This window comes from Pithys albifrons, chromosome 10 (genome assembly GCF_047495875.1).
Source record: "Pithys albifrons albifrons isolate INPA30051 chromosome 10, PitAlb_v1, whole genome shotgun sequence".
Taxonomy (NCBI): Eukaryota; Metazoa; Chordata; class Aves; order Passeriformes; family Thamnophilidae; genus Pithys; species Pithys albifrons.
Genome location: NC_092467.1, coordinates 11640767 through 11665830, shown reverse-complemented (window position 1 = coordinate 11665830; position 25064 = coordinate 11640767). Strand labels below are relative to the sequence as shown.

The 25064-nt window shown below is 37.0% G+C and overlaps 1 long non-coding RNA gene across 3 annotated transcripts in view; it reads left to right on the top strand.

Moving 5' to 3' along the window:
* The first annotated feature begins 1248 nt into the window (after positions 1-1248).
* LOC139676239 (uncharacterized) overlaps positions 1249-25064 on the top strand; it is a 60414-nt gene continuing 36598 nt past the window's right edge. The window contains exon 1 of one of the 3 annotated variants that reach the window (XR_011698623.1): positions 1249-1559. This is a non-coding gene — a long non-coding RNA (uncharacterized lncRNA). The remainder of the gene's footprint in view (positions 1560-25064) is intronic. The other 2 variants (XR_011698624.1, XR_011698625.1) reach the window with 2 other exon arrangements.

Sequence of the window (25064 nt, the reverse complement as noted above, 5' to 3'; positions counted from 1 at the left end):
AGGGTGAGCTGTGAAGTGGAAGAAGCATTGTTTTAAGGTGGACTGAGCAAGCTGGACTGGTAGAAACAAAAAGATGTCCTGACACCCAGGGCCAGGCATAAGCTGCTGAGTAAGATTCTTGTACATGGTACAATTGCCAGCAGAGCAGCCTGTGCTTGGCCTTGCAGGCACCAAAGACATATAATGAATTTACTATTCCAGATTAATTATTCTGGTAAATTTCCATGCATATTTAAGCACTTCAACTGCTAAATTAGGCTCCAAGTTCAACAGTCCACCAAGAGGAGCCACACATTGGGTGTATTCAGAGCTACACTAGACATAGTCCTGGAAACACAAAAGAGGAAGTAAATCTGCCCAGGGAAAAGGATGGACACAAACCCTGACAAATCCATCATACCTCTATTTTCTGTAGTTCTAGGAAAACATGCATGTGGGATTTGGGAAAGGTCTTTTTAATAAGGGTTAATTGGAGAAGTATGTCACACATGACTGAGTACCGTTTCAAATTACTGCTCACGCTGGCATAACTAAATCAGACAAATGACAGAACACCAAAATAGGGAATAGTCAACCTTCTCCCCTCCTATTTAATCTTTATAGCTTCATTATTCTCAAATATCAGCAATTATAGATTTTATGGAATTTGTTGCTTCTTTAAAAATATTATTATGAGCATATCATAATATTCCCCAGAGACCCAACAGTTCTGTAAAATCTTTCTAGTGTTGTTGAATTATTAGCCTAGGCTTTGGAACTGCCAGTCTCAGTTATCTGCCTTATGTGATGCAAAAGTTCAAGATAAATGATCCTGAAACAGCCCTTTCCGAGCATAAAACAAACAAATAAAAAAAATAAAAAAAAAACAACAACAAAAAACTGCAGAAGAGAACAATCACACTTCAGTAAAACAGATTAGTAATTCCTGTAAAAATCTTCTGTAACACTGTGTTGCTCTAAAAGTCAGGTACCTATTCCTGAACCTGAAAAAGTCACTTCAGTTTCTCTCTGCTGCCCGAGTTAACTGCAAGCATTTCCTGACACTGGGAATGCAGGCAGCAAAACGAAAAACGTCGACTTGAGAAAAGCACAGCTTCCAATCCCCACCCACCAGCTTCAGTCAAAGGGATGACTTCAGTCCCTTTCTTAACTAATCCTGTCACTGTAAAATCCTACAGTCATTCTTCCACACATAAAGGGAAAACGGACTCACTAGGAGGACCTAGACTCTTTCAGCTCGAACTGTTAACCAATGGTGGAAATGCAAGAATGCTGAAGTTGTGCCTTCAGAGCCAATAGAGTGGATTTGTGTGTCCCACATGACTGTGTTTCCTCTGTCTTTCACATGGGCAGTATTTAGTTCAATTCAGAACTGCAGATAGTATAGCGTGCAGAGCAGCAATGGGATGTCTGAGCACAAGTGGCTGACTTCCAGGAGACTTCAGGAAGCACATTTGTACATTTCTCCCGAATTAAACTGGGATTCTGCACCCTTGACACCCTCCAACCCTCCTTGCCTCTGCAGAAGGAGACAGCGACCTGCACAGCACAACAAAACTGTGAGTACGGGGTCTATTTATTTTTATTTTCACCCAGAAAAGCAAATATCTTAAAAATGTCAAAACGTTACATCCACTAAATCAGTGATTACTTTTCTTATGAGATGAACAAGTATCTAAAGTGATATTCAAATTCAGAAATATTTCTTGCATGCTTCAATAAAAGAAAGGAAAAAAAGGAAAAAGAAAAAGCGAGTTATTCTCCAGGGCAGTGCCTGCATGCACGCTGCATGACACACTGCTTCCTGACATAGCCAGCGTGCTGCTTTGTTCATAAAGAAAAACAAAGACAAAAAGCCCTACACACGTATGTTGTTCACTTTTATTTGTACTCTGTGTCTAATCAGGCCTGATCTGTCCCCAAGGGGAAAACATAAAGGCAAACTTTAACTCCGCCAGCAAGGGCAGCCCAGACTTTCCAGACATCTGACAGTTATTATAATTAGCTATGAAAGACAGCGAAGACACTTTGGGGCAAATAGCTCTTACATTTGGAACAATGAAGTCGAGCAAGGTTCCCATCCCACCCCTTCCACGGGGGGAGGGGGAGAGGCGAGCCAGCGGGGGGAGTGTAAGAAAGGGTTATGGCTGGACTGAAAAAAGACAACTAGTATAATATCTGGACTCACTCAGCATGAGGAGAGGCTTTTTGATAAGTAACTTTACCTCTGGATTGCAGCTTGCATTCACTCAGATTCCTGGTGGAGTGGGAAAGGGTGTGGGGCTCTTCATGGCATAACGTCAGAAGGTCGGGGTGGAGGGGGCAGCGGAGACAGAGGGGGCAAAAAGAAGAGAATATCCATAGCAAGAGACATCGAAATTGCCTCCCAGAGCTTTACTGGCCAGATCTCCTAAAGCCCAAGTTGCTTTCTGGGCAAGATTTATGAGAGTTCTCAAACAGAAGCAACAGACAAAGCAGCGCTTTTTTTTTTTCTTCTTCTTCCCCGGAAAGAAATTGAACCCAAACGAATCACTGTACAATAAACAGCACTGAATTGTATTTTTGCTTTTTTCTCTCCCATACATGCTCATAAGATCTTTAATAAGATCATTCCCCCCTGCCTGCACGATCCTTCCCACCCCCCCTTCCCTACCAAAAGTTAGATTCTGAAAACTACAACCAGAAGAAAAAAAGCAAAGACAATAGAAATCTGACTCAGTCCTAGCTGGGCTGGATCTCTAATAATGCATGAAATGAAAACAGTTTCTAAGTGAAAGATGAGCAGACTTCTTTAAAAAAAAAATTAAGTGCAATAAGGAGAAATTGTTGAAAGACTCCAGACGCTACTAATTACGGCTTAAATAAATCTTCCTGGACAGATGTTTGCTTGCTCCCACTGCAGGGACAGGAACGTTAAAAGAAGCATTTTTTTTTAAAACAGGATTTTACGTGAATTTTATACATATGATTTGAAAAAAAAAAATACACCATTTTATTCTTTGTCTGCCCTCCTGTTATCTCCCCCTCCCCCACCGCCGCCCACTGTGAGCTGAGACACCTGAAGGCTAGACACAATGATCAACAGAGCACTGCCTGTCTGGATTCCAGCCAGATTTTTTTTCCCCCTCCACAATCAAGGAGCCTGCACGCAATGCACGGCAAGCCCCTTGCTCTGCTATGTGCAGATCAGACAGAAGTCTGAACCGTGCTGTAGAAAGATTAAAGACAAAACACAAGCCTTTCCTCCTTATGTTGGGCAGGCTCGGTTTCAACTTTGCTGCGATTCGCAAAAGATACAAAATAAGAAACTTTGTAAACATATATACACATTATTTAACAAAACGTACGCACATGAACACACACTTTCCAACACAGTGTAACTCGGGGCATCCAATGTTTCCCATTTTACTGTGATTTCTACTCTAGCTTTACAGTCAATGCAGTATTTTTTATTAAGTTCATGCATCACTTACATAATTGCCGTGTAGCTCTCAAATACTATGTAAAGATTTTGTGTATGTCTATGATATATTGCATAAAGGCAAATGGCTACTGTCTAGATACCCACTCCTGAATGCCTATCAAACTGAAATATTTGAAAATATTTGGGTTTAGAGAGATTAGCAAGAGCTCCTAGACAGTTTTATGGTAGTTTTAAACAAGGCAGTAGCAAAATGCTTTGTAAGTATGTTGTCTTCAAATGAAGAAGGGGAGCGTGGCAGGGGACTGGTTAGCTGGCCTTGCAATCCCTGGCCTTCCTGCTGCCACAGAACACAGAGAGGCCGCCTGGCCCAGTGTCATCGTGCCAGAAAGTTGGTCTGGGGAATGCAGGACTCCCCAAAATAGTTATTCTACGTTTGGTGTGGCTGTGGGTGGGGTTAGCAGAGACATACAGAGGAAAGAAAGATTCAAAGCATTTATTCTATTTAATTTTTAAGTGTACACCATGTGGACTTATATTCTGAATTCTTTGGAATTTCACTGTCTTATGGTACAAATTATGATGTGATACACATGATGACTAGGATTTGCTTTTCAATATGAACTTTGTATGAAAAAGACTTAGAAGAAAATATATTTTTAAGCAGACAACATACACTGCTTTTAACATACTCCCTGATAAAGCTTAAACTATGTTTTAGTCGCAGTTACAGATATTTTAATGAAAATATAGGAATTTTTCTTGGCTTTTTTCTCTAATATTGCTTATAAACACTACAAGAAAAGGAACCCAGCATAAGTATCTCATTTAGTCTTAAAAAAACTTCCTTTCCAAATAGCAGCAGAGACATGCAAACAAAAGGTTGCACGTAGTCACAGCAATATGCACAGCAAGGTAAAAAAATTCCAGAACAGAGATTTCAGAAAAATTAAGTGAATTTAGAGCTGTGGTAAATTTGTATTCCTGTCTTTTATTTTTTTAAAAGCAAGGGATACAATGCTTTTCTAAAGGAATATTTTATATACCTTATATGAAATACACAAGCAAACTTAACACAATGGTCATACAAGAAGTATACACTTGTAACTACATGTATATACACGTGTTCAGCATATTAAGGTGATAATTTCCTTTCTACTTTTCCTGGCATATTACACTTTAAAATAAAATTTGTCACTTGCTTCAAAAATGTATTTTGAAATAATCCCTGCAGCTACATTTTTAAGTGCTGACTCTCTTTTTCTTAAGGTAATGACAATAAGCAATCATATTTTTATCCTTTCCTAAAGACTGAAATCCTATGCAAATCAATTTCTCTAAACTTCAGAAGTGATTTACACACCACATTGTATTAGAAGGATATTTCACGTGGCAATTTATGCAATGTTTTTCAATGCAAAAGTAATGACTAATCATGTAAGAGTTAAGCATTAAACCTGAGAATACGAATACAGGGCCTTTGCCTCCATGTTTAGTTCAACACTCGCCCCTTCTCCCCAAGAGGCTCTTGGGTGTTATGAGTGCTGGGTGCTCAACAGCCTTTACTAAAGCAGGTAGGAGATAAAAGCGACCCGTGTTTCCATAAGTATGGCATTATCCTCCTGCTGTTGGTGTCCAGGCACCTGAGATTTGGAGCTGTATGTTTTAGCTTTTTACCCAAAGAGTTCATTTACCTAATGTGAAAAATTCTGACCTCTGTTTTTTTGCTGACTTCTGTAAAATTTTTAATAGCTGATGTTGAAACAATGCAATCATGGAAGCTCATGCATATTTATGACTCCATTCCTTAAAAATTTGATATCTATTACAGCTTGTCTCTTAGCCTGTGGCCTACAGTTGATTGTGCAAACTACATGGTGCTACTCACACAGATTTCAAGCTCTAATTTCCTTTTTTAAACTAGTCTCTCCCCTTTTCGCCCCATGTTTCCTGTTGCATCTGCTTATTTGAGCTTTTCCTAGTTCAAGCAGAAGTGTGAGTTGCAGTCATAGGAATAAAGCACTCAGGATTACCTCCAAAACTTTCAAAAGATTGGTAGTTTCACTTATACCTTTACAGAGCTGAAGTAACTTGAGAACCTACCAGAAACACAGACAGCCCCAATACGGTAATGGGGTCATATGAGCTCACTCATTACAGATAGGAAGAGAACTGCACACTGCATTTCTATAGATAAAAAGTACAGAGTGTTTTAATGTAAACAGATTTCTGGTTGATATTTTAGCAAACTGTTGCAAAGCTCAAACTACAGCAGAGTCAAAATGATTTTCAGCATGGTACAGTTAGACTAGATGGCCACGTGTTCTTTTCTTATTTAGATGAGACTTTTCCTTTCAATAACATCTTTCTTCCTGACCTGCTTAAAAATTCCAGCGAATGAAATCAGCACAGGATTTTCAATTCTAATTGACCATGTGCAGAAGAAAGGCCAGTAGAGAAATCAGTAGGACCATTGTAAGGCACACTGCATCAATCTCTCCTTTGTCCTGAATCTTTTCTAGTATGAGCTGAAATAATTAAGAATAATTTATATTATTTGTACAGTGGCAAATCTAATAGCATTCAGGCAAAACTCATCGCAAATTCCTCTTTTAGAAATGCGTGTAACAGGAATACGTATGTCTATCAGACACCAGCCAAACAGGTACTCGACATCATTTGGTGGCCAAATAGCTAAAGACACAAAAAACCTCATAAAAGAAGAAACAAAACAGCCAAAACAAATTCAAGCAAAGAGTGTCCAAAAAGACTGAAAGGTGTGGATGAACTAAAGCATGAAATACTTTGCCTTTTCTAATGAAGGCAGAACATTTGAAGGATATAGGACTTAATAAAATTTTTAGAAAGTACATTTTAGAAGTGTCAGAAAAATATATTTTTCCACTGTTCAAAATGTTCACCCTTAAAAGATCTAAAATCTTCAATTGCTATTAATTTGCCTACATAGATTTTAGGCACATACATCCAACCCACACTACATTCATTGCTGATCAGAGTCACTTGTACTGCAATCTACATGCAAAGCACAGATTGTAAATACTGTACGTATCACACAAAAACATTATCTACAGAAATATGCATACAGATAACATCACTACTGTCTTACTATTCTATTTGGATTTAGTGAGGTACATGGGAAGTAATACAACAATATTGGAGATTTAGCAAGTAGAGTATGCGAAGGATGCACAAAGTTCTACCCATAGATTTACGTAGCCCATGGATAAGGTAAGTGGTTAAAATGAATCCTTCAGAAGAAAAGAGCAGAGGGGGAAAAGACCAACTGAAAGGAATACAGAGCAAATTTGTTTGGTTAAAAAAAAATTGCAGCAGATATTGTTGTGCTATTCCACACAAATTACTCTTCAGAGTTTAGTTTGACATTATGCTTGAGTGGATGCTGGTTTCATATATTTCAAGCACTATAAGCTTGAATCAAGAAACAACTAAACACCTGTAGAATATAATCTCTGAAAAATAATTATGAAAATGGTTTCAATAAGATGCTCTTCTTCAGTTCAATCAGGTTTTCATTAAAATTCCAATAATTTTTTAAGTTTAAGGTGAAAAACAATACAGAAGAAAATGCTGTGGCAGCATAGCCTTTACTATATGTCAAGCATGCAGCCCAAATAACATTTGCATGAAGAAACATGCCTGAGAACATAAAACAAAACACAGACCTTGTGTCTGGCCAGGCAGACATGGTAAAAGGTCTGATTTCAGCTCTCCAGCAAGATGTTTCATAGCCTTGGGCAAATCATCCAACTCCCTGGCTTCTCATCTACGTCATATTAGCAGCATTGAAGTTTTGAATATGTGATTATTATTACAAGGTCAGCATTGAGATACCACAGCAAAGGGTACTGGAGACACCTCAGATGCTTGAAAAGAACATAAAATACTAGACAGAACAATGGTCTCTTGTTGCTGCTATTAATTTAGGTCATTTTTTGGTGTGGTATTCCTATAACTAGACAAGATACAAAGCCGGTTTCTCTAGAGATTAATGTTATTGAGTTCTAGCTTAATTTTTTTATGTTCTCCATGTACTTGAACATTCATGTCTTACTTTTTGATAACCTGTAACAAAACATCAGAATATAGGATGAATGGAAGATACTCCTCCACCTGCAATGATGCTCTGGATTCAACATTCACGCAGGCCTAACACTAAAATGCTGACTCCTGTAATGGCTTATTAGTGGACTGTCCCATGGTACCAGTGAGACTGCAGGTTAAAATGCGGCACTACATCAGCAGGAGCACCAAACCTGAGCCCCAGACACCGACTACCTCTAGTATTTACACCATGGTAATGGTGTTGAGTGTACTCTTACTTCTAAAGCCTGTAGGTGATCCAGCAAATCACTTCCATGCTAAAAGTTCAGCATGTGCTTAAAGCATCATGATGAAATTTCTACAGAGCATGTTGCAATGAGAAGTAAATACCTTTGCTAGTTCTGCTCCCATTAAATCCCAGTTTCACCCTTCTGTTTCTACCAATGATTCTTTGATTCCCACCATTAAACATACCAAGTTAGAAAACCATGGGTAGCAATGCTAAAAGTCACCATGCAAGTGAGAGCCTGCATGGACCTAGAGATTTGACAGGAGATGCTCTCAGGCCACCATTTTGTGACTAACTGAAATGACCATGTCACAAACATGTAACTGAAAACTCTGTTTTTCCTCCCTGAGTAAATATGAGGGATCTCTCTGCGAAAGAAAGAAACAATTTTCTGATTAATGTTTCTATGAATCAATATTAGTGCATAGTATGAAAGAACTATACAGACTTTCAGATATCGTCTGTCAGTGCTGCTCATAAGATGTAAAAAATTAATGAAAAAGGGCTGCGACAGACCTGCTGAACATCTCGGCAGGTTTGCAGAAGGGGTGGAGTAGTGCAAAGTGGGTGAGAGGAAATTATCCTGTGTGGAAGTCCAGCCTCGTGCAGTGCTCAGAACAAGGAGAGGAAGTCGGCAAAATGCACACAGTTACATGCAACTGATGGGCTGTATCTCACCAGCCTATTTTTACTGTCAAGGCTCCAGACTATATTAGGACTCTATACAGTCTCTTAAGCCATGGGATGTGGATAACGGGATCAGATAAAATGATTAAAATCAGTTTGGTCTCATGATTTCAGCTACTAAGTGTAATAGATGCAAAACTGAAAGACTTAATTGTATGATAAAAGTACAAACGTCTCTTTGTTTTACCTCTGCATTTCTCCAGTTTAGAAAAAAAAAACCAATGGCAAGAGAGATGATTCTTTTCTTCCAGCATCCCAGCTGAAAGTGTTTCTTTCTATCCAAACAAATAAGCTCAAAAGTAGCTGTAGAAACAAATTTTAATACTACACCCCATGAGATACTTTTACATAAAGTCTCTGGTTAAGAAGCTTCAGAAACAAAGACTCCTACAGAGTTTGATAACTGCCTTTTTTAGAAATAAAAATCTGATAATTTCCCAGAATGTCCTACAGTTTGTGCTTCTGTTTTCAAGCATTATTGGTTTTAGTTTATTTGAAACCACTTTTTTAAGAAAATAATTTGCAAAAATGAGGATATAAAATGATGTCTAGTTAAATGACAACAGTGAAGAAAAGCAGTTCTCAAGGTTGATTTAAAGACGTGGAAAGGGTTAAAAATTCAGATCTTTATGTAAGAATCAAAAATGAAAGGAGAGTTAAAAAGGGGGAGAAGTGGGGGAAGAGCTAAGCTGCTGGTGACTTGAGTGTATTTATGGATTACTATGTCCTGAAAAGAAGAAAACCAGAGTTGTAAGATGACACTGCAGGGGTTGTCTGGACTTTTCACCGAGTGTAAAGTCTGTTTAGTCACTGTCTTAATGCCTAATGCTGACCCTTTGCCCCCTTCACTCCTCCCTGCTCCAGGTGCAACATATTTGCAAGTGCTTTAGCATTATTGGAAAGTTTGTGCAGGTTTCACACGCCGCAAAGTGCACAGAGTGCTTTACACAACATCCATTATGCCCACCCAATATCAAGGGCTAGCACATTTTTTTATCCTAAGTACACACAACGATTTGTTTTACACATTTGCCCTTATTAGTATTACTGCATTAAATTAATAAAAACAGCAGCTTCTTTCAATGGGTATTTAATTTGCATAATTCTATACAAGATACAAGATTAAGTACACACTCGTGTCACACACTCCCCAGCACTGTGAGTTATAGCAGGAGGATGCAATGGATGCCGACAATGCTATTGATCTCCCTTAAATTAATTCTCTTTGCTATGGAAATGGAAGACAAAACCAGAACCATTGCTACCAAACAGCCAAGCCACTACAGCTCATTTTCCTCAGAAAAAAAAAGAAAAAAAATTGATTTCTTGTAGAGTTATTAATTATATCAGGACCAATTTAAATTTTAAAGGAAAATAGCCTTTCTACAGGCTAATAATAAACAGCTAAACTACATAAAGTCTTTACAATTTCTATTTTGATTTACAAAAATAAGGAGTGCAGTAAATATATATTAAATATGAGATTACATAAGTTGTACAGTTGTCAGCAATGCAAATAATGTAAAAGACAGCACACACATAATATAATGTTTATTCATCTATGCTTTATATTTAGTAGGTGGTTTCTAAGATTTTTGAGGTCTGTGATGTAACTTTGCTAAGGAGAAAGTATCGGCTGGATTACCATCATATTCAAGAGTACTTGAGATTTTGTGTTGTTTCTGGAAAGGCCACCATGGGCATTTCCTGGCACTATGGGCAAGGAACCCATTTTGCCCACTTGTACTAAGCCACTGACATCTTTGGATTGGACCTGACACTGAAGATATTTTTTGCTATTAGTACATAAGACCATGTACTAAAATTCACCTTACATCAATATAAAACTTATTGGAAATTTAAGGCTGTCCAATATGTGTTTCCTGCCCTTTGTGATCTATAGTAACTAACTATGCCTAAAAAATTTTTAAAATTCTGATTTAGGCATTTAAGACTTTTAAAGAACTAACCAACTTCCCCACATTCCTTCCTCACTGAGCTATGCTGAGAAATGTTCATTAGGGTAAAGAAAGGATGAAAAGCATTGGTTTAAAAGAGGTGAATAGCAGCAGGTAGTTTTTATGGAAAACCCTACTAGTCAGAACTGCCTAGCCAAAATAACCCAGGATAACACAGCTTCTCTGTATGGCTTTACGTGAAGGTGAGACTTGCATAAAAAGAGTTCTGATGAGTGTTTACATTTAGGGAATGCCTATGACAGATGTGTTTGTATCTAAAGTACAGCATTTATTTTACTGGGTTGTCTTTTGGATATGTTAAGCAGCCTGCAGGATACTGCGTCTTTCTAAAAGAATATTTTTTTGTATTCCTGTGCCATTGCTAATAAAACTTAATTTAGGCTATCTTCATTAGCTAGATAGTTTTAAGTGGTTTGATTTTAGGGAGATTTTTTCTATAAAACAAAACATGGATCTTACTGCAGTAGTTTATTCCAGGAGTTAAGAGGTCAAAAATATTCTGGGAAGAGTGTCCTGAAACAGTTTTCTTATGCTCTTCAAATTCTGTTGAAACGTTTAAACTACAGGAGAATCAAGGAGCGGGGGGGGGGGGAAGTTGTTTATTGCATGACAGACCATTTCTAGAGCTGGGCAGCTTTATCTCAGCACAAAGAGTGCTCCTGTTCACAGCACAGCTGCTAACAACTCATCATCACTCCTTGTTTAAGGGTAGGGTACAATTAGAAGCCAAAACTTTGAAGAAATCTGAAATGTTACTATTGCAGTAAGCTACGCAACTGGATTTGATTTCTAGCCAGACTGTATCCTTTTGCTCCTGACACTGTTTACAAGACATATTTAGTGCAGGTGGTACTCTCCTTAATTTCACTGAAGGTCAAGTGTACTTGTCATAATTGTATTTTTTTGCACAGTTGAGAATTCAACTACTTGTGCAGACTGAAAACAGATATTATTTCTGTGAAGGAAACATATCGCACTGAAAAGCTGGACTTGAAATAAACATAACAAAGTAAATCTTCACTGTTTTCTCCTACTCTCTTATCAAGATCATCACTTTTGAGGCTGCTGTATATCAGTGGATGCAGCAATTTGTGTCCTTCACTTCTAGAACTTCAGAATCCTTAGTCTGGAAAAGTGGTTTCTTGCTTTAGGTGGCTACTATAATTTTTTTCAGGACTACAAGCTAAGGTGAAGTTCTTGCAGTGTTTGTAAATGACTGATGTTACAGTGATTTGCAAGTATAAAAAGGAATAAAGCTGAAATTAGTCAAGCTTCTAAATCAAGTAGAGAAAAACTAGACTACCACAAATACAAATTCATTTCATTTTCTGCTATTCTGGAACATCAAAATCATCTTTCAGAGAAGGCTCATATGAAGCTTAGAGTCTGCAAATTCTAAACTGATTTGTTACAAATGCCACACAGCGCAGTAAATCTGCAGAAAAAAATAGCACGGTAGAAATAGGACACTATTCTTGCACCTTGATTCATTTAGTCTTATGAATTGTCAGTCTCTCCTACATGCAGTATGTGCACCAAAAATACAGAAAGTTATCCACTGAACTTTCCTTCTCTGTGACTACATATTTCCCCCATTCTCTGATTACAATCTTTCTAATGCCTTCACTACATGTTTTACCTGAAGAAAATAAATTGAAGCGAAATGTCTTTGAATTGTGCTTCATTTTAAAATTCTTTTTCATGTCAGTTGAAAAAAGCCATAACAACAGAAAACCCCCAAACTACCAGGTGTCTCCTTCTGTAAGTCTTATATAATACTTCAGTCTTGCATAACACTTAAACCCCCAATTTTCTTCAACTAAATAACTTCCTAATATAAGAGAGACAAGGAAGAGAAATCATCTTTCCTTACAGATGCTCTGCACAGTCAGGAGCAGAGCTCAGGTTTTCTTCAGAGCATCAGTTCACAAAATTCTGATTCCTCTTGTGAAATCTATTTGCTGATTAGCAGCTTCTTACCCGTATCCTCTACACCCATCCAATCTGCTTCTTTAAACCACTCTGCCCTGAATCACTGTATTCCTCTTCAAACAGCAAAATATAAAGATGTAAACACTGGAACTGGTGCCATAAATACAAAAAGTGACTCCAGATATGATGAGGTTCTTTAAAATTTTACTTAAAATCATAAATGCAGGCTAAATAGTGCCTTTTGTGATGCAGTCTGAATATATATAAATAGTTTTATTAAATTGATGTAGGAAAGGTAAGGACTTCAACTGTACATTTTCATTATTAGTGAGTGGAAACCTCAAAAAATAACCAGGTTGCAATCTACTTCGTTTTTCTTGTAATTTCCTCAAAACACAAAATAGTACAGTAAAGCAAGGAGAGTTTCATGAAATTTCAGTAAGTCAAAATACGGTACATGGATATTTCAATCTGTGGGATTCACCTGACATTTTGTTTCTAAATCCAAGCTTCCTGTTTCCTCACCTCACTGGCAACTTGATATTTAGTTGTATTTGTTTGCAACGATCAAAATTTACTCTTTTATTTTATGGTCAAATCCATACTTCAGTTCTACAAAACACATTGGTTTTGCGCTTTTGTTTTTAAGTTTTGTGATTTGGGTTTCTGTTTTGGGAGTTTTTTGTTGATTTTTGTTGTATTTTTTTTTAAAGGAGAAAATATCCCTCTAACCACTGTCCTATGCCAGTTTTGTACTTATACTGAGGGCATAAATTTTACATAATTCAGTTTAGAGAATCATTCATCAGGACTACGGTTTCAGTAGCACTATCCTAGCTGAAATTTGCAGACTCAGTGTTAAATTTGGGGTAACTTAAGATTTTTTCAATGAAAGAAAATTACAATCTATCATCACATTAATGAAGGAAGCAAAGCCTGAGTTACTTAAAAAGCTGATGGAGTTCCTGTCCTTTTCAAAGCGGAATTGAGATGGTTTTTTGCTGAAATACTGACTTAAATTTGTACCAAGAGAATTCTGAACTTTAATAAATAGTTCAAAGGGAACAGGTACTAACACTGAATGTGTATCAAATTCATGAATCTATTTCTTAGAGGTGTAACTGAGTTGGTTCTCCAAGGAGCTGGTGCCACAGCAGCACCTCTGTGGGTCATTTGTAGAAGCTGGCACAGGGAACCCCATTTACCATCATCCCAGTAGGTTCCCATGGGTTAGGCCTCCATTGTGTGTTTCCAACATGCTCCTGGTGAAAGGAGGCTGATGCCTCGCACACTCAGGTTATGGGACCATCAAGGCCACTGAAAGGACCAGTGGGACGTGGCTGAATTCCCAACTTTTTATTGTACTATGAACTAGGTCTCTGCTGTCCTGCTCTGACACCTGTCTGCTGGGTAACTCACTATGTGGTGCCCGTGTCCTGTCCTTTTTTCACTCCTTTGGGATTTACACAGAACAGACAGCAATTATTTCCTGCTGGCTGCCCTCAGGATTCACCGAGTGGTTTGGACATTGCAAAGGGAGAGCAGACAGTCAAGAAAAGTTGAGACTTTTATGGTAGAGGGGTTTGTGGCCTTTGGCTACAAGTTCTTAATGAGCTTCCTGCTCCTTTTTCCCTTAGCTCTCTGCAACAGGAGGTGGAAAGCATAACGAAGACTAGAGTTGTGCTTCCCTCCTTGCCAAAGATTTGTCATCCAGTAGTTTTAAATTTAGAAACTTGACTTGGCTGTCATTTCTTTTGCTGCACAAATGTAAAATAAGTGAAGTTAACATAGCATGAAAGAGAAATGTGGGGGAGACTACTTCTCAATTGTTCTGTTTGAAAACTCATACTTTATTTCACGACAAGCACAGAGATTCACTGGAAAAGGAATTCTGCAGTGAAATATATGGGGCATGTTTCATTGTATGAGAACATTCTAAATGAAGACCTTCTGTATTGTTCTCCATTTCCTTAAAGAAGGCCTCAGACTGTACCACCTGTCTAAACATATTTACAGTCTCTCCTCACTGCTGCAAGCTCACTGTAGTGGAATTCTTGTAAGGGTCAAAGGTAGCATAACTGAAGAGGTTTTGTTTTGGTTAGTTTTTTAAGACACAAGATGATATCCATGCATTTTCTGCAAATGTAGCTACACATAAAGCTGGTTCATAACAGCAACATCTGTTAATCTAATTTAGAGATACAAACTTTCTGAGTGACTGATAACCACTTGATAAGCTTTCTTTTTAATTTAGTGCTACATTCTGCAGATTGCTTTTGACTTACAAACTTTGTTCTCTGCTGCCCTCTTTTTCCATTTTTTCTTGGTAAGATGCTAGTTGAGCGACACAAGTAAACCCTGTATATCTCCCAGCATATGTGCCAATTTTAGTTTTACTTCCTCATGCAGGGGGGAGTAGGGGTGGGGAGAGGTGGAACCATTTCGGATCAGATGATCCATCCACATCTGAAGCCAGGAGCAAGGATAAAATCAGATCAAGTTACCAAAAAACAGATAAGCAATTACTGAATAACCAGTATAACATTTATCACTTGAATCAATTGCTTAAAATCTGACAGTTGCTATCTTTTCTGAAATTTCTACTTGGAGGATCCCTCCCCCTTCCTCCAGGAAAGACATCTGGCTAGCACTGAATGGAGTTTAGTGTTTGAACATCCCATCTGGTTTCATCATGTTAACACATGATTCCAAGTCATTCAAGAAGTATGAACAATGGATATTGTATTCCATATAGTGCCATGTGGATTTAATCTTTAGAAGAGGTGGCACTGTAGAACTCAATCTTTTAGTTAAAAGTCAAAATATTTCATGTACTGAAAACTCATTTCCCATAGCCTCAGAAGCCTCACACTTTACCCTGTTCTAAGAACAAGGAGACAATGTCTCCCTCATATACTGCCATTCCTATTGTTACCTAGCATAATACCTATATCTTGATAAATCACAAACACATTTCCTAAACATGACAGTTAAAAGCAGCATTAAGACACATATTTCATGAGAATACTCATTATTTTCATACTCAAATTACTTCCAGATTGGTTAAAAACAAAAGCAGAAGTTTGCTATGAGGCAAATGGAAGTTGGGCACATTTGCCTTCCAGAGCTGGTTACTCTACCTTTCACTGACATAAACAAAATCTAGAAAGTCTCTCCAAACTAAACAGTAACTGCTTTTTTCAACAGACCAGCACTCATCTCAGTGATGCTGAAAGAAGGTCTTATTTGTCTATATACTCTTGAATAAAAATTCAAATTTCAGTAATAACATTTCTTACTCAAACACTTCTTTCATATTTATCTCTTCATAAAGGTGATTGACCCATGGCCCTGTAACACTGATCTTAACAGGTATTTTCTGTATTTCTTAAATGATCCCTAGTAGGAGCAAATATTCAAGAAGTGGCTTCTTATGAAAAGTTAATAAAAACTGATTTCAGACTGCAAGAGAGTTATAGAAACTTCAAGTGCAAGCAGGTATTTAAGTATTTGCCAGCTGTCCTTTAAGCCAACTAATAAAATTATATCACTCCATTAGAGCACTTGGGAAAGTGAATGGATTTTACCTGCTTGGGTGAGAAGATGGAGAAATAAATACAAGTATTTTGGAGGGAAATGTGGAATAAAGCAGGGCTAACATGCTTTTAATCCCTGGAACTGGATCAGGAAGAATGACTAGTTTACTTTCAAAACTGCGAAGCCAGAGTCAGAGCTGTGTAACAACACAGATTTGACTGATGAGAAAAGACAAAGAATTCAGTGAAGATTGATAAAGGCAATTAAATTACATCATTGAACCTTTCTAAACTCTGTTGAAATGTATCCCTTCTTTAGTATCACCATAAGTACCAGCCAGCTCAAAGGCTGAAGTAAGTTAGACGTGTGGATCACGCGACATCAGGATTTACACACAAACATCTAAATCAAAAGTATTTAAGAGGCTACTGATGATGATGAAAGATCACTTTGTGTTGTCTGTAAAAATTCTTTACCTGCTGTGTTTCAGTTGGCAAAACCTATCCAGAGGATCAGGACTACAGTTTTTAATACACAGAACAGGCAAGGGAAGTCAAAATGTTCTCAAATTTATGTAAACGAGTTAATTCTGTGTGTGACAAACTGGGTAAGTTCACAGCAAAGCTGGGTTGAAGGTCTGCTGTGTCACTTGGAAAATTTTTAAGTCTATGGAGATCATACAGACTGTTGAGACAGTGGACCATAAGCACTGAACACAGTCACCCCCAGCTGACTGCATCAGGGACACTACTGAACTCCCTGATTCATGTGATAAGGACTGTAAAATGCAAGATTGGAATAGAGATGATCAAACTTCTCTGGTTTTAACAGTGTTCTGCTATTCCTATTACTTCCAACAGCTAAATCATTAATACAGTAGTGAATACACTCCTGGATAACCACAGAACTAAGAAAACTGTTTCATTTGGCAATACATCTATCAACTCCTTTCAAGTAATTCTGGTTGAAAGCTCAATCAGCACAGATTTATGCAAGCTATAGCAGACAGCCTGTGTCAGAAAGTCTTCAGAGTCTCTTGTCTAATTCAAGTACTCTGTCTAGAAAGGTATTGCTTTTGATTACTCAAACCCTATTCATTCAGTTCCTTATGTTGTCAGGGACAAAATACATGATACTTTTCAGTTTCTAATAATCTGCAACACCTGAATTACTACAAGGACTTGTCATACACTAAATAGAAGAAGGAACAGTGAAAAAAGGAACTTCAGGAAACTTAAGTCCTAATCTGAGTCTCCCTGGAAGCATTATTAAAATACTAGATTTCTGTGACGTTAATTCATGAAAAAGATGCAAGATCCATGCTTTAAAAGAACTAAAATCCTGTCTTCTGGAATTTAGGTAGTTCATTAATACTTTTTGGTTCTATATAAGCATTTTGCCCAACTTGACGTTTTCATAGTGGAAATGTTTTACTTCTCAAACAAGACTCAGAACTAAAGTTGGTTCTACTCAATTTCACTATAGATGTAGCAAAAGAAATTTGAAGACATAGGACTTTCCAAAGGAGACAGAATTTATTCAAATGCTTTACTACCAGTTTGACTATGCTGGCCCAGCTAGACGAGAGCCTGGTGCCAAATGATCCTCAGTAAGATTAGCAATACATCCATTTAAAAGGGCAGTACTATAGTGCCTGATACAGTTCTTGTTACTACATCCGTTCTCTGATGGGTGGGATATTAATGACAATTTTTCAGTTCTTGTACGGGTAAAAGAGCATTTCCAGAACATTGTATCCAGTCATCTTGTTTCTACCTCTGATGTTTAACTTCACAAAAAAAAAAATAGAATGCCATTGCAATTCTTTCATTAGGGGAGGACTACCTCAGCAGTTTGATAGAAATTTCAGTATTAAGAGAAAACAAAAGTGGCTTTCGTCAATCTGTCTACTCTTGCTGGATATCTACATAGATTCTACATTAAATGAAACTAACAGGTGGTCCTATTGTGAAGTCTTGAAATAGCAGTCTGAGTTTCAACTTGGATTTTGATTATTTGTATCTAATATTTAGCCCTATGGAGGATCTAAGTGCATTATGACCCAAATAACTAAATTCAAAGTTAAGTATATTCTCCTTTCATTAATGTAACTAAGATATTTGTGCACTACAGACATTTGATATCTCAGTCTCTGCCTCTTGCTAATACAGTCTTGTTGTCTACATATAAATGGCGAGCTGCCAATTAGGGCAGTACACACGCTGCAATGCAAAGGAAAATAAGTAGATATGTCTGTATGCATTAACTGCAAGTCACAGTATTGTCTAGTGCAGCTGGAGTGAAAAACACTCCAAAAGAGCTAATTGCAACTCCAGTCTTTATTATTATAAGCAAAAGCTTTTGTGAGCTAGGGTTACAGTCCTCTCTGCAGCACATTTCTTGTTTTTAAGTCTTTGTTCTTCTTTTTCCACTGATTCAAACTCTTGAAAATAAAATTGTGTCAAAGCTATTAAAACAACAACAAAATCCCCAGGTAATTTATCAAAGTTTAGTACAAAGAATAAAATCATCTTCATTCATTCCATCACCTCTATGGCCTGTTAGTTGCTTTTAGCCATATGTAGAACACAATTCCACATCTATTAAAAAAACCCATTCTAGTATAGGCTGAAAAATTTCTATAAGCTTTCTTTCCCCCTTCACAGGGAAGGGAAAAACCAAGCTACTGATGAAGCCAGCAGGATACCCAGGCTCATCTGGGCTCCTGTTCTAGATTCAGAATGATGTAATATGAGAAACTCCTCTTTGTTTGTTCCCTGACTCTCAGGCTATGAGAAGACACATCACTTCCTTTCTTTATCTAACTCTTTTGGACACTTCTGTACAGTAACAAAGAAATCTAGGTAATTGTGTATGGTATCTCTGTAATATTGTACACAGAGCTGTATATCACCCTCAAAACCTAACAGCAGTAATTTAGATCAGGATACTGATTAAAACATAGGAAGATAACAAAACTGAAAACCTCCATATGTTCTTTATTTGTATTTACTGTACAGGTACTGTAAGTATCTTGATCATCTATAAGATCACAATATTTATTGAACCTGCTAAAACAAAAACAAACAAAAAAACCCCCATCTAAACTAATCATATTTTATTCATTCTCCTCTTTATTTAAGAATTAGAGACAACAGAACTAAATTTTGTGGGCTCCATAATCTCTATATGACTGTGTTGCATTCTCTCATGAAATTCTTGGCATCTTCCTGTGCCACACTACTCAGCATAAGCTGCTTTTCTGAAATTCATAGACCACTTCTGTACAGGACTGTTGCCATTTTTCATTTCCAAAAGCAACTATATGAAGCGATAGAACTCTCAGAAATGGAAAAAATGCGTCCTACTTTTAACTTAACAGAAAATGGCATTTCATCTTAGAGCCCTGCCAGTGCACTTGTTTGTAATATGATGTGATGTGTCATGTAGGTTGAAGTGAATTTCTTTGCCTCAAGGATCAAGTGCCACTTCTCACCAAAAACTTAAGAAGATTTCACTTCATGTTTGACTCCTAATTCACAAGTACTGCAGCCTTTGAATATCGGCATTTCTGTCAAGCTGGAAGATGGTGATTCATTAAGTTAAAATTTGCATGGAGTTAGACCATTTTTAAAGAAAACTCTTTCAGAAAACATTTCTAGGGATTAAATGGGAATTTATAGTCAAAAACAAACACACTGACTCCAAAATAACTATTTCGCATTTAGCGGCAAATCAACAATTTAAACAGATCTGTTCATTCTTCCTAAATTTCCCTGAAATTTAAAGGAGAACAGAACTAGTTTTGAACTCAAAGTTTTGTGGGCTGGAAAAAGTGAGTTTTCTGCTTACCTGTGGTCATGAAATATTTATCAGTTTGCCAGTTAAAAAAATAGCAATGAATGGTATACAGTCATTCATTTCTTTAGGTGAAGGACTTCATATAAATTAGCAATCTAGCATTCAGTGGTCACATGTCCTCAACACACTGAGTAGTTACTTTACCTCACCCTCATACAAGCATAATAAAGCAGCCTCCCACTAGGTTATTTAGTGTTTAATGTAATGGGCCAGAAGTGCCTTAAAGTTACTTGGCATAATTAAGAACACAAGATAGAACTAAATGCATAATTTGTGAGGAAGTTTTGTGAGAAATCTTATGTGTAACAATACCTACCTAAAGAATTCCTAGTTAAAAAAAGTTTTTAGTCCATTTTGGATGAGTACCACTACTTATGCCAAATTTCCTAATAAAATATCCAGTAAAACAATTTAATATAACATAAAAATGGCCTAAGACCAGTCCTCCAAATAAAGCAGAACTATCATAATCCCAGATGCAAATCTACTTGTTAGGCGCTTTAAAAGAAAAATTCCAATTGCTACAAGTTATGCAAATTTATCCTGGGAAGGAGAAGGATGACTTATGGACTTTGATTAGTGTAATCTGGGGGGAAGAGGAAAATAAATGAGAGAGTCAGCCCTGTATTTAAAATAATTCTGGTGCTGCCAGAAGATCCTGCCATCACAAAATACCTGTAACAAGCCAGAGAGGATAAAGATGATCTCAGCCTTAAGACCAGAGCTAAGCAATGCACAGCTGACCAAAGGCACCTGGCACTCTTTTGCCAAGTCTTTGACACCTTCATCATAGTAATAGAGATGCCACTCTTCTTGAAAAACATCTTCAGTCTTTTTCAAAATTATTGCAGGCTGCCATTTTCCAAGCTACAGAAGTGTATTATTTGTGTATGGGACTTCTCACAGATTCTTTTGACATGATTTTTTACAGAAGGTTTTCTACACATTTTAAGACAGAAGGATCAGTGTAACATTTTTTAAAGAAAAAAATATGTAATTCTGCATCTTTTAGTGATTAAGAGGAAAAATGTTAACAGTCAATCAAATAAAGTAGCAGAAGGAACACAAAAGACATCTCAGTTCACTAAGTACCACTTGTCTTTGGAGAGATAAATTTTGCCTGGAAGCATTAAAAATGCAGAGTCAAAGCACTCCTCTGCCATGTCAGAACTCAGTGTCATGAGGTAAAATGGTTTTGCTGGATACAGAATTATTTAAAACTTTTCCTCCTAGTTGTAAAAGAATTAAAATGAACTGTTAAAACCCCTTGAGTGAGCCAGCATTGATTGCTACAGAGGGCTGCAGTGTTTGCTGCAGCAGTAACACTGACCATGTTCTGCACCTGCACCAGAGACACTTGTGATGGAGAAACAGAACCAAAGGCCAAATTCTTTTGACCAACCAGAACTCAGTGGGCAGCAATATGTACCCCATAGATTTTTGTTACCATCCCAACTGTAACTTTAATGCAGGTGAAGAGCAGTGTGAAATTCTGGAAGTAAAATGAGATGGAGAAAAAATATTGGAAAATATTACATGTCCTAACTTGAAGACAAAAAGCATTTCAATGTTAATGTTCATATGTGTTAATTTAATTAGTAAAATGAGGTATTATATGCCATATTACTTACAAGCAGGACTCACTGCATGCACCAAAATATTATTTGACATGCTGTGAAGAAAATGATTTACAAAAAAATTCTTGCTAAATAGTATGATTTATATACTCCTGAAACAAGTTTGCCATATCTGTCCTACTTCCTATAACAACTTTGTTTGGGGAAAAAGTACTGTACAAAACTTGGAAAAAAGTGTGAATTTCTGGTTTTAATATTTAACAAAACTCCCTTTCTGTACCATGAATGAAGGCTTCTACTACACCTATGTCAATAATAAGATATAATAATAATATAATAAGAACTGTAGAAAAGAAAACAAGGAAAGGCATTGGGTACTTATAAAAGGGAACAGTAATTGTTTTTTGTGAGAATGGAAAATTATCTCCTTTCAGGGAAAAAAAGCAGTGGAAGGAAAAGTATTCTTGACCTTTATTCTATGACCCTATATGAAAACTTATTTAACTGGTCACATTATATTTATGTTATCTGGAAGAAATAATGCTTCTGGAAAACACCAGCCCTAGGTAGTTATAAAAACCTTTATGAAAACATTTAAGTAAACAAACAAAAGTTCAGTTTCATCCTCACATATTCCTCTCTCCTGGCTTTTAAAAAAAATACAGGTAGCTGTGTTTAAAGGAGTAAGATCATGATACACATCATTTGATGGGCCTGAACTTAAACTAGGCCATAGAGAACTAATAGGAGCAGGTATTCCCTTACTCCTCTGTTGCCAAAAAAGATGGAACTCTACTGCTTCTTCCTCTGACTGACAGTACTGCATGTCAATTCAAGTTTCTAAGGGTTGAAAAGGGCATTGCATAACAAGAAATTCTACTTCTGTTTTCTTTTTTGATTACTGTTGTGTGTAAAGGAAAACTTTAAACTTCCGAAATCTGAATTTGGAGTATTGGAATTTATTGCCATTTTTAAGCCTAGTACTGACTGCCATGGCAGAGAGAACACAGTGAGGACTCCCAGGGCACTGTCCCTCTTTCTGAACTCCTGCTCGGATGTATGACAGAAAGAGTTTGGAGAGCCAGAAGCCTTCTCCACTTCCACAGCATCAAGTCAACTCTTTCTGCTGAAATAAATGCTGCAATAAGTATCTGTGCCTTTCAAAGATTTAAAAAAAATTTTCTCCCAGTGCTCACTGACATCCTGGAGAGCTTCTTCACACAGTAGGTGAACTTTCCAAGAGGCAACCAACAGTAGTCATGTTAAAAGTAACATCTGGGGCAAGTTCTTTAAGTCTTTCACAGCAATTTACAGTATTTTTACCTATGCAATCAGTATTTAATCTAAAAGAAGGTTGAATAGGAACATCATCTTTAAATTGTATGCCAAACTAAGTTTATTGCTTGAAAGAAGTTAGCTTCCCAAACTTTGTTAATTAAATGGATTTGCAAAAGAGTTCCTACCCAAAATATGAACTATTATAAAAATAAACCCTAAATAATAGTACTGAATATAAATAGAAAATTTAATATTTCAAGTTGAATACAAATTCCTTTTCCTTTGTTTTCTTCTAGTTAGGTTTCTCATAAGAAGCCTCCTACTGAATCAGAAAAAAATCTTTACCATTAAGTTAGACAATATTTAAAAGTGATGGGGAAGGGATGCATCAGGTCCAATTCCAAGCACACAGACAAAGGATGCTAAAAGTTATCCCAGAGGACAAGAAGAAATATTATATTAAAAGTCTGGTATAATCAGGGGCCTTACAGTTACTTTGAACCTTGCAACTTTAACAGAGTGGGCTTTGGATATCACATTATTCAGAACAGCCTTCATCCTTTTGGAAAAAGGCACAAAATGATACACCACCACAGAAAATACACAGGAAATCTAGATAATATCCTGGAAATTTCTAGTTAGCAAGAGTTTCACTTGGAAACTATGTACCTATAGAAAATTAAAGATAGCAGAACTTTGTTGCCGATACCTAGTCCTGTTAGGACTGTAGTTTCTCATATCAGCGCCTTTTAGATTAAACTGGGGCTATATCAGGAACCTTATTTTACATTATTCTGCTATTTACTACAGTCATTAATCTCTCTGAAATATGCATTTACACAATCTACATGTCCCAGTGCACACAGCACTGGTAATACATAATCTGACAATTCAAAGAATTCAAACTGTTCACAGATGGATCACCTTTCTTTCCAAAAGAAGCACCCCAAACATGGAAATTCCCACCCTAATTATGCAAAACACATCGAAAGCTGAATACAAAGATCAGGCTTGATATAAGAATGCTTTCTGGGATGTCATGTGGAAGGTACTCACATTTGTTATTTAAAGGCTTGTGCATTCTTTTCTTTTTAATTAGAAAATTTTCTAACCCTATATGCTGCACATTAATAGATCGAAATATATGATTTTCAAAGATCCCTAATATCCAAATAAATGAAAAAAGTGCCATTTTATTCAAAGCTTTGCTATATAGGGCAACTTTTTTGCTATAAAGAAAATACACCTTTTCTACAATATACTTCCCTCAGGAACTGACTATTACAGTTCTGAGCTAGGGAAAAACCCTTGACATAATACCTTATAGTTACCCTGGAAATGCACCTTCAGCAGTTGTCTGTGACTTTTTCCTGTTACAATAGGTATTTGAAGTGACATCTGAGCTATTTATTTTCAGTAAGAACCAAAGCACTTGTGTCAAGTAGCACCACATTCCACAGGCTGTCTCATTTAAAAGCTGTATGTCTAGCTGGATACTGGCATGCATGATTCAAGGTGACAGAACTCAGTACTTAGCAGTGCAGGGAAATGCATTTAGAAAATAACAGAAGTTCAATTATGAAGTCTGGAAATATAAAAGCTCATTGAGTGGAATGGGAGAAACCTCTGCTTAAGGTTAGATACGTGTGCTCAAATCTCTCAATCAGTCAACAACAAAAGAATATCTGCCAGCAAATATTTTAACCTGACAAGGTATTGTAAATAAGGTGGTCTTTTTGGATATAGTCTGTTGCTTTCACAGTATAAGCTACAGTCAGTGGAAAAAAATCAGGTTATAGGACACAATGTTGGGGTACCTTCTTTGAATTCACTGAATTCCTTCCAAAATGCCTTATGGTGGACTATTTAGTATTCATCACCATGCTTCTCCACAGCAACGGCTGTTAATCTTCTAAAACATACAGAAAAGGGGAAAACATTAGCTCTACAAACAAGTTTATTTTGTCCTACATTGTAATTTTTAGTAGAAAGCCCTACAGTTCATCTAAGAAGAAAAAAATGTTAGCAGTTAACTGTAAATTAAATAGCTATAGCAGGAATTTACTGTCTAGTGTATCTAAGAATCAGTGAAACAAATTCACTTTTCTTCTCTTTTCAAGGTCAGCACCAAGATGACAGTATGTATTACACAGTTGTATCATATAGTCAGCATGCCAGACGACGAACCCATAATTCAACAAGCTCAGACTTAAGGTCCAGCACAAACACAGAGTTAAATGTGCTTTCCAGTACTTCTGAATATTGCATTCAGTCATTGCTGCTTCCTAGGAAAACAAACACCCCCACCAGCCACATGCACAGAAACCTCCTCCTTTTTCTTCCCCTCCAGTGTAACCCAAAAAACCAAAGAACTCAGAAGTATGGCAGGCAAGGGCCAGACAATTTTTGTCTGTGCAACT